Source organism: Bombina bombina, chromosome 1 (assembly GCF_027579735.1).
Source record: "Bombina bombina isolate aBomBom1 chromosome 1, aBomBom1.pri, whole genome shotgun sequence".
Taxonomy (NCBI): Eukaryota; Metazoa; Chordata; class Amphibia; order Anura; family Bombinatoridae; genus Bombina; species Bombina bombina.
The window spans coordinates 1070411583-1070428775 of NC_069499.1; the positions used below are offsets into that span (position 1 = coordinate 1070411583).

The following is a 17193-nucleotide window of genomic DNA, read 5'->3' on the forward strand; positions in this document are numbered from 1 at the left end:
GTTTCCACTGCTCCGGAGGCCAATGGCGGCATGCTTTACACCACTCTAGCAGTCGATTGGCATTGAGCATATTGATGTGTAGTTTGGGTATAGCTGTTTGAAACCCATTTCATGAAGCTACCAATGCACAGTTTTTGTGCTGATGTTGCTTCAAGAGGCAGTTTGGAACTGTATTGAGTGATGCAACAAATACGTGATTTGTATGCACTGTATGTTTCAGCATTTGGCAGTCCTGCTCAGTGAGTTTTAGTGGTTTTGTGGCTGTCGCTCCTAGACACTTTTACTTCACAATAATAGCACTTAGTTTTTTTGACCAGGGAAGATCTAATAGGACAGAAATTCCATGGACAATGCCTTGTTTAAAGTCACTGAGCTATTAAGTACAAATTATTGTACTGCCAATGTTTGTCTATGCAGATTTCATAGCTATGTGCTAGATTTTCTGTGTTAAGTCACTAAGCTTAAAAAGGACATAAAACCCCAATTTTTTCTTTAACGATTCAGACAGAACATATAAATTTAAAAAAACTTTCCAATTTACTTTTGATATCTAATTTGCTTAGTTCTTTTGGTATCCTTTACTTAAAAAGGATACCTAGGTAGGTTCAGGAGCTGGGAGCTAGCTGCCAATTGGTGGCTGCACTGTCAGTATATTTATGAAACTCATACTCTATTCAGCAGTCCAGTGAACAGGGGGTGAAAAAGGAGTCAAAACCCAAAATTGTGGCAGAAACTAGGGTGTCACCTAGCCCCCTCAATTTGGAGTCTAAAAACAGAACTTATGCAGAGGTGGCCAGTCAAAACAGGCCATCTCCACAGAGGTTTAATTCCGCCCCTCCACCTACACAGATTGAGGCGCAGGGAGACTATAACCAAAGTGGGGGACATAATCAGGTGAATAATTACTCACAAAGAGAATACCCACCAAATAATTGGTATCCGCGCAAGGGTAGATACAATAGACGGCGAAGATATTCTCAGGGTAACCAGACACCCCAGGTATATAATGCTCCCCAAAATACTAATGCTGAACAAGCTGAACCCTAGGGGCAACCACGCCAGAATAGAAATAACGGCCCTGATTCTGAGGGAACCCAATGGTCCAGGAATCAGTACAATGGGGCACCAGGAGATAGGCCCAGGGGTAGAGGTAACTTGTACAATCAGGTAGATATGCTGTTTACCCAGTTAAATCGGTTGAGCGAACAAATCGCTAATATGAGTCAAAAATCTACGGCTCAGCAACTGAACAATACTTTTTTAGGGGTACAGCCAGTGGTCAGCAGTGGACCACAGGCACAGTCATAAATACTGCAGTATCACCTGAAGGGGAGGGGAGAAATATACAAAATGTAATAATAAATATCAATGATACTAATCATGTTCTCTCCCCACAGACCGAAAACGGACAATTTAACTGTGGTGACAAGCAACCTCATCCGGGAAAAGTTAACAAATCTCTTCCCTTGCAGCTCTCTCCTAACCTTATCTCCGCAGATGCAGTACAAAAGAATCCAGCCGACCCTGTCATAGAGGAAACAGGTAGGTATGAAGGTTCCTCTGCATCGAATGACATGGCAAACTCAGGTAACACGTGGCGAAGCCCACAAATGTATGATAATGCCAATTTTATGTGTGAAATGGTAGAAACTGCAGGAAGATATTATGTATTAGTTGAGCTGCAAGATTCAGTCTCCAACCCTATCAGGGGATTAATTGACACTGGGTCACAGGCAACTATCTTATCCCACAGGTACTACACACAGCTAAATGAGCTAACACCCCACAAACCTAAAATAAAAGAATTTGACGGTTCTCTAATAGGTGTTGGGGGTGACTCCCTAAAAGTTTACGGTACTGCATGGTTAAAATTTAAATTGGGGAACAGGGTCATAAGACACCCTGTCATTATAGTGGATCTGCCAACTGATCGTTTAATTATTGGTAGTGATCTCCTGAAGAGATTAAGCACCATAATTGATTGCATAAATAATGTAATTTGGTCACAAGTTAAACGGCCTATCAATTATGAAAAATCTGGTATATCTCGCGCCCGACATAGCTGTCACGTGGTGGAAGAGAAACCAGATGCTGTGGAGATTCATTTCAGGAATAACTCTGTACCTGAAATCACTATTCTACAAATAGATAATCAGACTCCTTTTAGTGGCTCTGATGGTAATACTTTTAAAATTTCGCCTGGAAAGATAGCGAATATTTCCCTAGATGGCAATGTATTAACCATATCACTCCACAAGGGGGATCATAAAATCCCTAAGGGGGGAAGCCACGCTCAATACCTCACAGGGATTGAGAGAGTTAAAGAGGATCTATTTATCCCTATACAAGTGCATGACCTTGGTAAAACCAACTATGCTAAAATAAACTTAAAACAGGAAGCTAGCTATATAAGCGAAGGTTTATTAGCGCAAATAGCTGAACCTAAAGTGATTAAATATCTTTCTCCCCAAGACCACTGTGTCCACAACCTGGATGACAGGTCTGAAAGCTATAACATCACAGCTAAGTGCTTATTATCTATCTCTATTGGTAATAAGTCAGTGAATCACCTGTTTTTAGTTTTAAATACTCCCCATAATCAGATATACATTGGCAATGATATCTTACATAGATATGCCATACAAATAGATTTGATTAATTCTTGCCTCTGGAGCAGGTTAAAGGGGGACCCTGAAGTATTTCAGGATGAAAATGCAGCCCTGAAATCAAACCAGCAATTGCCATATGCTGTGAATATGCAGGTATCTAGCGATGTTATAATTCCTGCTGGGGCTGATGAATTTCTTTTACCCTTACAGGTAAAGAGAGGTCAGAAATTAAAAACTTCTGAAACACTGATTTGCCTCTCCCATAGAATACAAAATCTAGGTGTCACAGTGACTTACACTCCTATGGTGAATATTGGAACTATTCCAATAAATATTATTGTACATAACATGACCCCACAGGATATAACATTATCCAAGGGAACTACCATAGGATATGCACTGGAATCAAGTTATTACACTTTTGGATTCCAGAATAATGTAATTGGGCTGATCCCTGAAGGATACCTAACTGAAGAACAATTAATAGAACAATCCTTTGCATCTATGCCAGAGGGTCTATTTAATATTCAGTCTATTTATCCCTTCAGCTCAGAGGAAGGCATCTGTAAAATTGAAGAAGCCTCTCTAGTGTTTGATCAGCCGATCAAACAGCAAGATTACCCCAATACCCAGAGTCATGGGAGCAATGTAAATTATAATCAAGGGGATCTCACCTCTAGGTTGGAAGAAGCCTATGAAATAGGACAGCCTGAAATCTTTCCAGGATTTCAGCAAATAGTCGAAGAGCAAATATCCATGGCTAATGGCTGTTCCAGCGATGATGAATGCCAACAGCTGCGAGAACTCCTGATGGAATACAAGGATATTTTCGCTAAGGATTCTTATGACTGTGGTACTACAGACTTGCAAATTGCAAGAATACAAACAGATCCCGATGCACCACCTGTATTTGTCAAACAATACAGACTTCCCTTAGCCTCATATGATTCTCTTGCAGAGATCATAAGGAATTTGGAAGAAAGAGGTATTATCAGACAGGTGCACAGCTCTTATAATAATCCTATTCTAGGTGTCCTTAAGCCCAATGGACAATGGCGTTTGTGTGCTGACTTAAGAGAGCTAAACAAACGAGTATACATGTCTGGCTGGCCTGTACCATACATTGACCAGTGCCTAGCACAAATGCAGGGATCCAAAATATTCACTGCCATTGATGGTGCACAGGGATATTGGACCATAAAGGTACATGAAGAGGACCAATATAAGCTAGCATTCTCCTTCCAAAAGGTCCAATATGCATTTCAAAGACTTCCTTTTGGATACATAAATTCTGGACATGAATTTGCTGTATTCATGCATAAGGCTATGCCTGATGCACTGGAAAGGGAGACCTTATCTTATGTTGATGTTTTAATCAAAAGCACAAACTTTGAAAAACACATCGCAGAGCTTAAACACGTCCTCAGCCAACTTAAAAGGGCAGGTGTCAAATTATCCCTGCAAAAAGCTCAATGGTGCCGTACTCGTGTAAACTTCTTGGGACATGAAGTTACCTCTGACGGATTAAATCCCCAGAAGAAAAAGGTGGAAGCGATAGTGAATTCTAAAAACCCAACTAACTTAAAGGAATTGAGATCATTCCTGGGTATGACGAATTATTCTCGCAAATTCATTGATAATTATGCGGAATTAGCTAAACCACTACTACTTCTTCTAAAGAAAGATGTGAAATGGCACTGGAGTGAGTCTCAAGAGACAGCCATCAAAGAGCTGAAGAGAAATCTCACACAAGCACCTTGCTTAGCGTACCCTGAAGGTGGCAAACCTTTCTACTTAGAAACAGGGTACACAGATGTAAGCATGAGTGCTGTTTTATACCAAAAGCATGATAATTTGAACAAAGCCATTGCTTATGCGAGCAAAAATCTATCCCCAGTAGAAATAAAATTTAGCGATTGCGAAAAAGCCCTCTTATCTACTGTATGGGCTCTACAAAATTTCCGCAGCTATATACAGGGCGAGAAAATTATTGTAGAAACGGCCCACCAGCCTTTGCTATATTTGCAGAGTGAGAGAATAAGAGATGGGAATTTGCCTAATAGCCGCATAACAGCGTGGACTCTTTCCTTGCAAGGCTGGCCATTAGAAATTCGCTACAAGCAGAATAAAAAGAACCCAGTCGCACAGGGGCTTGCTGAGCTCCACGACTGTACTGCTAGAGATCCTGGGGAAGGATTATCAGAAGATGATTTTCTGGAAGAACAATTGCTTTCCCCATATAAAATGTACAATGAGGATCATTGTCAAACATTACCTTGGGTATATGTTGATGGTTGTTCTTACCATGCCACTATTGATAATGAGCGCAGATTAGTCGCTGGCATTGGTATAACTGGGGCAAACGGATTCTCAAATATATCTGTAGGTTTCAACATTGGACCAAGATCCAGTCAAGTTGCAGAACTAACTGCTGTTTTCAAAACCATTGAAATGGCTATTGAACATGGTATTCATGAATTTGTGATCATAACTGACTCAAATTATGTGCGTGACAGTTTTGTTGAATACCTGCCAACTTGGAAAAGAAATGGCATGCAGAAAAGCAATAACAAACCAGTCAAGCATGGCAAGTTGTTCTGCGAGATTGATAATCTGGTAGTATCCAATGATTTAACCATACACTGGAAAAAGACCAAGGGTCATTCCAGAGTTCTAGGTCCTGATAAGGAAGGAAATGACCTTGCGGACTCATTAGCCAAACAAGGAGCCATAACTGGAGAACTCCTTAATATTGACCACTTAATGGGTGCAATTCAGGTAGAAGCCATCACCAGATACCAGGCAAAACAACAGAGTGAGCCTAACTTGGTACAATGGAGTCAGGATTCTCCTAGTGAGGACCTGATCACTAGTCAAAAAGAAGACCCCATTGTAGGAATCTTCTATAAACACATAGAAGATCCTGAAAGCAACCCCATCTCAAAAGATGATTGTATTGGCAAAGAAGATCTGAGAATCTTAATAAAATCTAAATCACAATTCAAATTACAGGATGGTTTGTTAATTAGAACCTCCAAAACTGGCATCCAGCAGTGGGTAGTACCCACCAAGTTCAGAGGTCTAATGCTTCAACATGCCCATGATGCTCCCACATCTGGTCATCGCGGTGCCAAACTCACGTATGAAATATTACGTGATTACGCTTTTTGGCCACACATGTTGAAAGATGTTCAAACCTACTGTCAAGGTTGTTTAATCTGTCCACAGTTCCAACCCACTGCACCAATGTATAGAGCACCATTGCAGAAAAGGGGGATGGTAATGCCATGGTCAGATATACAAATTGATTTCATTGGTCCGGTAACAAGGTCATCAAGAGGTAACAAATACATGTTAACAGTGACATGCCTGTTCACTAAATGGGTAGAGTGCATTAGTGCACCTAACAATAGTGCTGAAACATGTGCAGCATTGCTCATCAACCATGTATTTTCCAGATTTGGTTTGCCCCAAAGAATCGAATCAGATCGGGGGACCCACTTCACTAGCGAAGTAATGACAAAAATGTGGAAAATACTAGGGGTTAAAAGAAAGCTCCATATTGCTTATAGAGCTGCCTCAAGTGGTGGTGTAGAGCGTTACAACCAGTCTATTGTTAAAATCCTCAAAAAGTTTGTGAGTGAAACAGGTAAAGACTGGGATATAAAACTACCTCTAGTCTTAATGGCATTAAGAGCAACTCCAAGTAGTGCTACCAAGATGTCACCTTTTGAGCTGATGACTGGTAGAAGAATGGTTCTACCTCAGCATCTGCTGTACCGTACATCAGACCAAAATTTGATAAACGCTGCCAATACACATCAATATGTGGAAAACTTAAGAAAGCACCTGCAATATGCCTTTGCATTTGCTCAAAGGAATTTAGAAAGAGCCGCAACTGCCACTAAAACCTATTATGATCTCAAAACATCCAAAAAGGAATATGAAATAAATGATAAAGTTTATCTTTATAACTTTGGAAGAGATCAGGTTAGGGAGAAGAAATGTCTTCCCTCATGGAAAGGTCCTTTTGTCATTACTGACAAAATATCTCCAGTGGCCTATAAAATACGGATCCCCAAAAATGAAGGTTTCATAGATAAATGGGTACATATCAATCAATTGCGGGCATGTCATCCCAGATCCCAACTACAAGTCATAGAGGGAGAATGAAGTGTCATATCCCCAAATGCACTAAAGACATACTGTAATTTAAAGATGCCTAACTGATAAACATGAAAACTCAAAATAACAAACTTTCTTCATAAGAGACTGTCTATGAGGTATACGGTTGATCCTCATCAAATACCACTGACTTTAAGCCAATTCAAATACATGTGTCCTACATCTATTTGAAGTTGGAAGGGGGATTTATGTCAGAGTATATGAATATTATGATGAATATTACATATGTGTACATATATATATATATATATATATATATATATATATATATATATATATATATATATATATATTATACACTGTATATGTTAGATGAGACCTCAGGATTAATTGAACATGAGTTTGTTGAACACAGCTTCTAATACACGTCTATCAGGATTGACGATCAGTAGAGCCTTTTTGAAGCACGACCCCTGTAGTGTAAAACACACAAACATTTATTTTCTAAAGGAAATAGCTCAGTGACCCTATTCATTTGACTATATATGCAGATTTTTATAACTTCAGAACATTTGGTGAGGTGAGAAAAGAATGTGTTCAAGGACCCCTTTGGAATTTGACACGTGTGATACAACAGTTCTATCTCACTGAATCTCTATTTGAAGACGTTCTGCAAAACCCCATCTTGGGGGAAGGTGACACAAATAAAATTAAATACATTTTGCAAGGGGAACAATGCCAGTTTTCCATGTATGTTTAGAATGGTTCATGATATATATATTGAAATTAAGCACATTGTATTAAATAGATAATTGCTGCAGGGGATATTTATATAGGAAATAAATTCAGATATACATAGAAATGATATATATGTTTTGAAAACATAAAAGATCTTACTTAGCCTCTGTGTTTTTAAGAATATAAATAAATACTTATGGACCATACACATATTAATGCTTGGATCATCTCTAATAATTATTTCTATTTTTATTGCAGACAACCATTGGTCATGAGCATCAATCTATGCAATTAGAAAGAGACGGAATGCCGCATGAAATGAATTAAGTCATATCATATAAACGTGCAAATAAATGTTTATAAAGTTTCACATACATCTTTTAAAATATAGTGAGATGAAAATATGGAAGTTACTTTGATGTGATATGACTGAGATATATATTTGATGTGATATAACTATGAAATATAAGTTATTTTAATATAATGCTAGATGTATTTGATGTTTCATATCAAAATGATCAGAAAATTCATTAAGATATAACTTATCCAAAACAAATATTGTGAATAGTTGTTGCAGTAAATTATGATAAAATGAATAACCATTTAATAGAAATACTGATTTAAGTTGATTCAAATGTTGCTATGGATGTTTGTAATGATGCCACCCAGTGTTGCCATGAGAGAACTACAGCCAGAAAGCTTTTTGGCTGTTGGAAATGGGATATTCAGATTATCCAATAGAGGGACAAGGTTTCGAAGGGCCACCCATATTTCACACCTATGATTAGACTAATAAGTTGTATGCAGAAGGAAAGGGGACACGCTGGCTGCAAAGTTTTGTAACTGACTGAAACTGTTTTGCGTGGGACACAGTCAAACTATAAAAACAAAGTGGGCCATACTCTCCTATTCCATTGCAATTACACTTATTTTATATGAGGTGTGAAAAATCTTGAAGTTGGATCTCATTTTGGTAGCGTATATATATATATATATATATATATATATATATATATATATATATATATATATATATATATATATATATATATATATATATATATATATATATATATATATATATATATATATATATATATATATATATATATATAAGAAAAAGGCTGCTAATTACATGTGATATTTTAAAGTCACTGCAGTTTAAAGATACAGTTTTCTGGGTTTTGTAAGATAAGTTATATGCATAGTTAATTTGTATTTAATAGATTTAAAGAAGCAGTGTGGTTTTTTTTTCAAGTTAGCATTTCACAGCCTATATATATATTGTTTAAATCTGCGTCTGATTGACCAAGTAACTCATCTATGCAAGTTCTGATATTGTCAGTTAATTTTGTATTAGGATAAATTGCAGTTAAATAGCAGAATATATATATATTATCCTATTGTTTTATAAACACTGTTTAGAATTGTATTGCTTGGATGTTAAAGGTTTTTAGTCCCATTGTGTTAAATAAATAAAAGGCTGAATTGTGAAGGTATATTTTTCTGGGTTTTGTAAGAAGGATAGCATATCTTAAGAGTTGGTTTTAACGCATATAAATTTTGTTTCATTTCCTTTTATTGCGAATATACTTCAATATGTTTATGGATATTAACTAAATAAAAGAATTCAGATATTTATATTAATTGTATGGTCTAGTAGATGCATGGTTGATTAGGGTTTCAATTTTTAAGGAAAATTATTTTAAGATTGTGTTTATAACCCTGCCATAAACATATATTATTTGGATAGCACTACTAAGAGTTTCATAAATATACTGACAGCACATATGTCAATTGTCATTGGATTACTGTGTTCAGCTAGCTCCCAGTAGTGCATTGCTGCTCCTTCAATAAAGGATACCAAGAGAATGAAGCAAAAATGAATAATAGAAGTATATTGGAAAGTTGTTTAAACTCGTATATCTAATTCATGAAATATACATTTTGGGTTTTTATCTCCCTTTAAATGTAATTTGTAATTACATTTTTTCGGCAATCATAAAAGTTTATTTTGACTTGAGTGTCCCTTTAAAGGGACAGTCAACTCAACACCAGAATTTTTGTTGTTTTAAAAGATAGATAATCCCTTAATTACCAATTCCCCAGTTTTGCATAACCAACACAGTTATAATTATACACATTTTACCTCTGTAATTACCTTGTATCTAAGCCTCAGCAGACTGCCCCCTTATTTCAGTTCTTTTGACAGACTTGCATTTTAGCCAATCAGAGCAGACTCCATGGTAAACACATGAACTAATGCCCTCTAGTGGTGAAAAACTATCAAAATGCATTTAGATTAGAGGCCGCCTTCAAGGTCTAAGAAATTAGCATATGAACCTCCAAAGTTTAACTTTCAACTAAGAATACCAATGGAACAAAGCAAAACTGGTGGTAAAAGTAAATTGCAACGTTGTTTAAAATGACATGCCCTATTTGAATCATGAATGTTTTTTTGGTACTTGACTGTCCCTTTAAGTATAAGTATTTTATATTAACAATGACACACCTAACAAGCAAAAAAAATGAAAATGTTATTTTTTTCCTCCAAGGTTTCCCAAACAAGATTTACAATGCATTGTAGCTACTGGACCAGACATGTGCAGCAGCTTGATGCTATGATGTGTTCATCTCCATTGAAGAGAAACACATGCAAAAAATGACATGTTCTAATGAGCGTTCATTTCATTTTTACTTTAAAATAAAGTGATGCCAATTACTTGTTATTCCAGCTGCAGGGTATTGCAAATTACTAATTCGTTCTTTCAGTTGAGTAGCTGGTTTTGCTGACACCGCCCATATTGAAAATGGCAGTACTTAAAGGGACAGAGCAAACATTGCCCGAGGCCATGCCCGTGATTGGACGAAGCCGGATTCTTCATTTCTGACGTATGAAGAGACGAGTGACAGGCAGGGGAAAACGCTGCTCTGGCTTTCAATGAAAGTGCCCCTGTTTTTAATAGGATTTTAAAAAAACGGGCACACATTTGTCAAAGTTAATTTTAAATTTATTTTCCATTGTTCTCACAAGTATTGAGCTTTGGTTTACAAATATAAGATAAGGAAGCAAGTCTGTGTCCATAAAGTGATAATATAATGAGATCTGATATTACCTGAAGCTCAACCCATTTTAATAGGTGGTGGTTTAAAAGAACAAAGCAAGCTAATTCATATATACCAATGCTTGACAAATGTGTTTAAAAATTAGGAGCCAGTAAGAATATTTAGGAGCCAGGCATATTTTTAGGAGACAGACCGTTGGATTTGTATATAGACATATGGAGACTAAACAAAAAAGTTAGGAGCAAGGGGTAAAATTCTAGGAGCCAGTGGCTACCAGGCTCCTGGGTTTGTTGAGCCCTGATATATACAAATAAACCTGAAAATTCAATTTCTCATACACTCTATACTCTGCAGCTGGTATAACAAGTCAATGGAAATATATTAAGGGAAAAATAATTTTAAAGTATACTGTCCCTTTAAAGGGATAGGAAAGTCAAAATTAAACTTGCATGATTCTGATAGAACATATACTTTTAAGACACTTTTAAATTAACTTCTATTTTCAAATTTGCTTTGTTCTTTTGGCATCCCTTGTTGAAAAAGAATATGCACATATCCTACACTAGTGGGAGCTGCTGCTAATTGGTGCCTGCACACATTTGTCTCTTGTGATTGACTGACTAGATGTGTTCAGTAAGCTGCCAATGTTCTTTCAGCAAAGGATAACAAAAGAATGAAACAAATGTGATAATAGAAGTAAATCGGAAAGTTGATGGAAATTGTATGTTCTATCTTAATCACAAAATAAAATTTTAGGGTTTCCAGTCCCTTTAAGTTATGGAGTTTGTCTACAGAGAAATAAGATATGTAGGGTTGCTCTTCCTATCTGAAACGGTATGAGCAAAACCGGCTATTTCACATACAAATAAACCTAAAGAGCCATTTCTATATAATTAGGGAGAAACACATTTTTACAGTAAGCATGGTGAAGGGGATTTTTCCAGCAATAGGGTTTTTGCTGCTGCGCGGAAGCAAATACAAAGAAACAGGTTGTACTAAAAGAACTATCATAACTATGAAAGAGCAGCATTTAAATACATTTAAAATATTTTTGACACCAACACAAAAAAGTAAATGCTGTTTAAACTTGAAATTAAGAACAGTAGTATCAGTTGTACAGTCCTATTGGTAAATGGACGGTACACCACTCCACAAGCCAAATAAAATTAAATTTAAAAAAAAAGTGTATTTTTGAAAGAATGCAAAAAATGATACATTTTGGATATGCCCTTTTAAATAAACACAAATACCAAAATGCCTTTAAAAGGGACAGTAAACCTACAAAATAATGTTATATAATTCTGCACATAGTGCAGAATTATATAACATTAGCTTAGCGCCAACTTTATCAAAGTATATCAGAGATATTTTATTACAAAGTTAAATTTTCCAGAACACCACTCCTGGCTCTACTGAGCGGGTCTTTTTTTCCCTAAGCGCATCGCGGGCACGTTGTCTAGTCCCAGCGCGCCCTATCGTGCAAATAAATTGAATGAAGCTCGCTCCCGCTACCAAACCAGAGCGGGAGCGAGCTACATTCAGTTTAATGTTGCGAACGGGCGCGCTGTGACCAGTGTGCCCGCGATGCGCTTAGGATAAAAAAAGACCCGCTCAGTAGAGCCAGGAGTGGTGTTCTGGAAAATTTTACCCTGTAATAAAATATCTCTGATATACTTTGATTGATAAAGTTGGCGCTAAGCTAATGTTATATAATTCTGCACTATGTGCAGAATTATATAAAATTATTTTGTAGGTTTGCTGTCCCTTTAAAGGGACAGAATAAGGCAAAATTAAACTTCCATGATTCAGATGGAGCATACAATTTCAATCAGCGTTTTCAATTTACTTATATTTAGCATTGAACAAAGATGGGAAAAGGTTACAAAAGCATTAAAGGGACAATCAACACCAGAATTGTTAAAAAAAGAAAGATAATCCCTATATTACCCATTCCCCAGTTTTGCATAACACTGTTATAGAAATACACTTTTTACCTCTGTGATTAACCTGTTGTATCTATGATTCTGCAAACTGCCCTCTTATTTCAGTTCTTTTGACGGACTTGCATTTTAGCCAATCAGTGCTTACTCCAGGGTAACTTCACGTGTATTAGCTCAATGTTATCTATATGAAACACATGAACTAATGCCCTCTAGTGGTCAAAATACATTCAGATTAGAGGCAGTCTAAGAAATTAGCATATGAACCTCCTAGGTTTAACTTTCAACTAAGAATACCAAAAGAACAAAGCAAAATTGGTGATAAAAGTAAATTGGAAAGTTGTTTAAAATTACATTCCCTATTTAAATCATTAAAGGCATACTAACCCCACATTTTTTATTTTATGATTCAGATAGAGCATGCAATTTTAAGCAACTTTCTAATTTACTCCTATTATCAATTTTTCTTTGTTCTCATGTTATCTTGATTTGAAAAAGCAGTAATAAAAGGTTAGGAGCCGGCCCATTTTTAGTTCAGCACCTTGGTAGAGCTTGCCGATTGGTTTGCTACATTTAGCCACAAATCAGCAAGTGCTACCCAGGTGCTGAACAAAAAATGGTCCGTCTCTAAAGTTTACAGTACTGCTTTTTCAAATCAAGATAGCATGAGAACAAAGAAAAATTGATAATAGGAGTAAATTAGAAAGGTGCTTAAAATCTCATGCTCTATCTGAATCATGAAAGAAAAAAATTGGGTTTAGTATCCCTTTAAAAAATTTTTGGACTTGACTGTCTCTTTAAGGCCTGGGTGTTTACCAATCCACTGTTAGACAAATGGCCTAAAATTTACATAACTCACGGCTAATGCTTCTCTCTTTAGGTTTGGGCGTCCTGCAAATATCACTACAAGACTACAACTAACAATCCTAAAAGAGGTGAGAAAGAACCCAACAGCAAAAGATATCCATAATAAGGTGTAAGTCATGTGTCCACTAAAAACAAATGAACAAGAATGGTGTTCATGGAAGGACAACACTAAAACAGCATTTGACAAGTTTGCTCAAGACCAAGCGGACACATCTGGGAAAACGTGCTGTGGACAGATGAGACAAATGGTGAACTTAGCAAAAATGCAGAATGTGTGAAGAAATAAGATCACTACACACCAGCATCAAAACTGCATTACGACAACCATAAAGGATTATGGAGGGAGTGTTATGGTTTGGGTCTACTTTGTGCCTCATGGCCTGGATGCCTTGAACCAATGAATTCAAAAGCTATCAAGACATTTTATGTCAGGGCAGCAGTCCATCACCACAAGTTAAAAAGAGAAGTTGTTTGACGCAACAAGACAATAACCAAAAGCACACAAGTAAATCAACTAAAAATTCTCTGAAAAAGAAGATTTGCATTTTAGTATGGCTAAGTCAGATTCCTGACCGTAACCCAATTAAGATGCTATGTCATGATCTGAAAATACCTGTGCAAGACAACCCACAAATATTGATTAACTGAAACAGATCTGTAGGTAGAAACACGCAGCTACAGGAAAGGTTTGGTGGAGGTTAAAGGAGGATCTACAAGTTACTAACTTCAAGGGTTCACTTACTTTTTCAAGCCTACACTGAAAATATTTACTCAATGTTCCCAATAAAAAATTGAAAAATACAACGGTTTGTGTGTTATTTTTTGTCAGATTGTGTTTATTTTAATTGTGACTTAGATTAAGATCAGACTGCATTTTGAGTAACCCAGGGTTATATTCAAAATCAAGAAGCCAGACCATAATAATATATATATATATATATACATACACACACACACCCCGATATATAGAGAGATAGAGATATATATATATATATATATATATATATATATATATACACACACACACACATACACACACACACACATATATACACACACAGATACATATACACTTTTTTTACACACACATACACTTTTTATTTTAAATTTCTTAGCTGCAAAGCCTAGAAAGGATCCAATTGCACCAAGCAAAATTTTAGGAGCAGCTAGTGGTGGCCAGTGGGGGGCACCAATGAGTGTGTTGGGGACAAACTGGGTCTGGCACCTGGATTTGTTAGCCCTTGAGTAATCAATGTAGAAATTCAGGTAATTTGAATGGGATCACAAACTTCTGTCCTGCTTTTTTTCAACAAAGGATACCAAAAGAACAAGGAAATAAAATAGAAGTAACTTAGAAAGCTGTTTAAAATTGCATTCTCTATCTTAAGCATAAAAGTTTACTGTCCCTTTAACTGCTTGAATGCTAAGTACACCAAGTTGTCATCCGTCACATTTCTCAGATAGCCTTTTTAAAACAAAACCATATCCTCACTAGTGTAGTGAAAGAATGAGGGGGGATTGTAAACCTATACTCCTTTTATCCCCCAGTGCTGTTATGACATGGGTAGTGAATGATTATATCATACACAAAAAAATGCTGAGAAGCAACACTTCTTTGTTATTTGTGGTGCAGGGAAGGCCACAGCACCAGGTAGACAAACATACAACCCCTCAGTTTAAAGAGGGATCATATACCAATAATTCAGATGATCCCCACAAAATGGCAAAACCGGACAATTGGCTCAGTGGGAAGGAACCCTAACTAGGCCCTTATCTCAAATTCTATATAACCTAATGAGAAAGATGAAACCCTCATTTGAAAATAAAGATTCTCTTACTAATGTGGGGTGACTTTTACTCTAGAATGCAGGTGATCACACGAATGAAGACACTAGATAGTTACCAGACAGAATTTTTATGGAGGAGGAAATGGGGGTGGAAATCTTCATTTGAAATAAGGACATTTTTTTAATAATGGGTCACATCCTCCTTTAATTTTGTTTTAACATTTTCTATTTTATCATCTACATACCCACACAATCTATAAAATACTTCAATTACATAGTGACCCAACTTTTCAGAATAGTTTATGAATCTACAATGCCTTTATAAACATGTACTAATATTTCAAGTTCAGAAAAATTCCATAGACAGATATATTTGCATAAGATGAAGTTCTGATTGCCATACAAAATATTTAGTTCACAAAGAATGTGTGTATATAAATTATAGATACTTTGTTAAAAAAAACACCAATGTATTTATATTTACGACTATTGAATATATATTGTTCATATCCACATGCATGCAGCCTGCACCTACTGCTTGTGGTGATATGGTGACAGCATGATTGAAATGTTTATCTCATCTTTAATAAACGGTTTATATCACTGGAACAGAAGAAAATAAGTTTGTAAATGAAACTGGTGTATATCTAAATCGGATGCATTCCTTTCTCACTGTAATAAATATCCTATGGTACCTGCACCTCTTACCATTTATCAATGTTCCTATATGTACAAGCCATTACTGTCAGATTACAGTGCAGCGTCAATTGGTGAGCTTTCGTTTAGTGGCATCCCTTATTGTGATTATTATACAACACGGGCCTTATATCCTCCAATGCATTTAATTAAAGAAAACAATCAAACACACAATGGACAAAGTGAATAGATCCTGCTAAAGCTATAATCTGATGGATGTATAATGGGTACAAGCATATAGGCACACTTGGATATCTCCTTCCCTCCACTGTTGTCAGTGAGTTGTCTAGGGGGCAGATAAATGGAACAAGATGCAAAACTACCCCCTGCCCTATTCCTTACTGCCCCCCGGGGGAAGCTCATTCAGCAGCAGAAGGATATGAAAAGGTGGGGGCATTCACTCGATCACCCTCCCTAAAAATGAACAACATATTAAGCTTCACCCCACAGTAATTTATACGCACCCGGAAACTGTGAGGGATAGAGAGACTAAGGAGCCGCTCTCCTTCACATTCCAAGCCGCAGCTTCTCTCCTGACACCGCCATTATGGAACAACGCTTCACTTCCTCCTTCAAGCTACGTCACCACGCAGAGGTAGGTAGATGGGAGCGTGTCCGTACTAGTGAGTAAGGCGCGCTCCCAGCTGAATCAATACGAACGAAAGTTAGTTAGTCTACAGTGTGCTGGTAATTTCAGACTCATCAAAGTTGATCGTGGCACATTGCTACACAAGAGTATGCAAGACTCAAGTAACCTAATAGCAATGACATGGCAAAGTAGTTTATATGCAGATACACCGACATTCACCTGGTAACGTAAACCACTGTTTTAGATGATTGAGAAACTCCTATGTAGATGATATGTGTTGCTGGTCATTAAAATGTGCCATCCCTCTACATATATAAAGTACACAATCCTAAGAATACAAGTAAGACTGTATTATTGAGGCATTCTGAGATGATCCAGGTGAAGCTTGATCATGAAGAAGTTCTAGTATACATCACTTCTCTCTTTTAGCCAGCATGACTGTCTCTAGCATCACTCAAACTTGTAAACCTAGGGCTGGGCACATTTGTTGAAGTGAGACCACTTTTTCCAAGCCACCAATGGACCAATCCCCATAGGAACTTTGAGAGAGAGCACAGCATACCTTTACCACTGAGTGATAAACAGCTGTCAGTGGCCAATGTCATGACATAAAAACATAGAATTTGACGGTAGATAAGAACCAAAAAGGCCATTCAATTCTACATTTTACTTTTTTTCTTATTCATGTCCCAGGCATTTTTTTAAATTATTTTACCGTCCTTGGGTTTACCACCTCTATTGGAAGTTTATTCCATGAATCCACCACCCTTTCTGTA

The 17193-nt window shown here is 36.8% G+C and overlaps 1 protein-coding gene across 2 annotated transcripts in view; it reads right to left on the reverse strand.

The window, feature by feature from the left end:
- SPATA2 (spermatogenesis associated 2) overlaps positions 1 to 16410 on the reverse strand; it is a 121355-nt gene extending 104945 nt beyond the window's left edge. For both annotated transcript variants that reach the window (XM_053692056.1, XM_053691973.1), the window contains exon 1: positions 16293 to 16410. The gene's annotated coding sequence lies outside the window, so the exon portion shown is untranslated. The remainder of the gene's footprint in view (positions 1 to 16292) is intronic.
- Between the last annotated feature and the right edge of the window lie 783 nt (positions 16411 to 17193).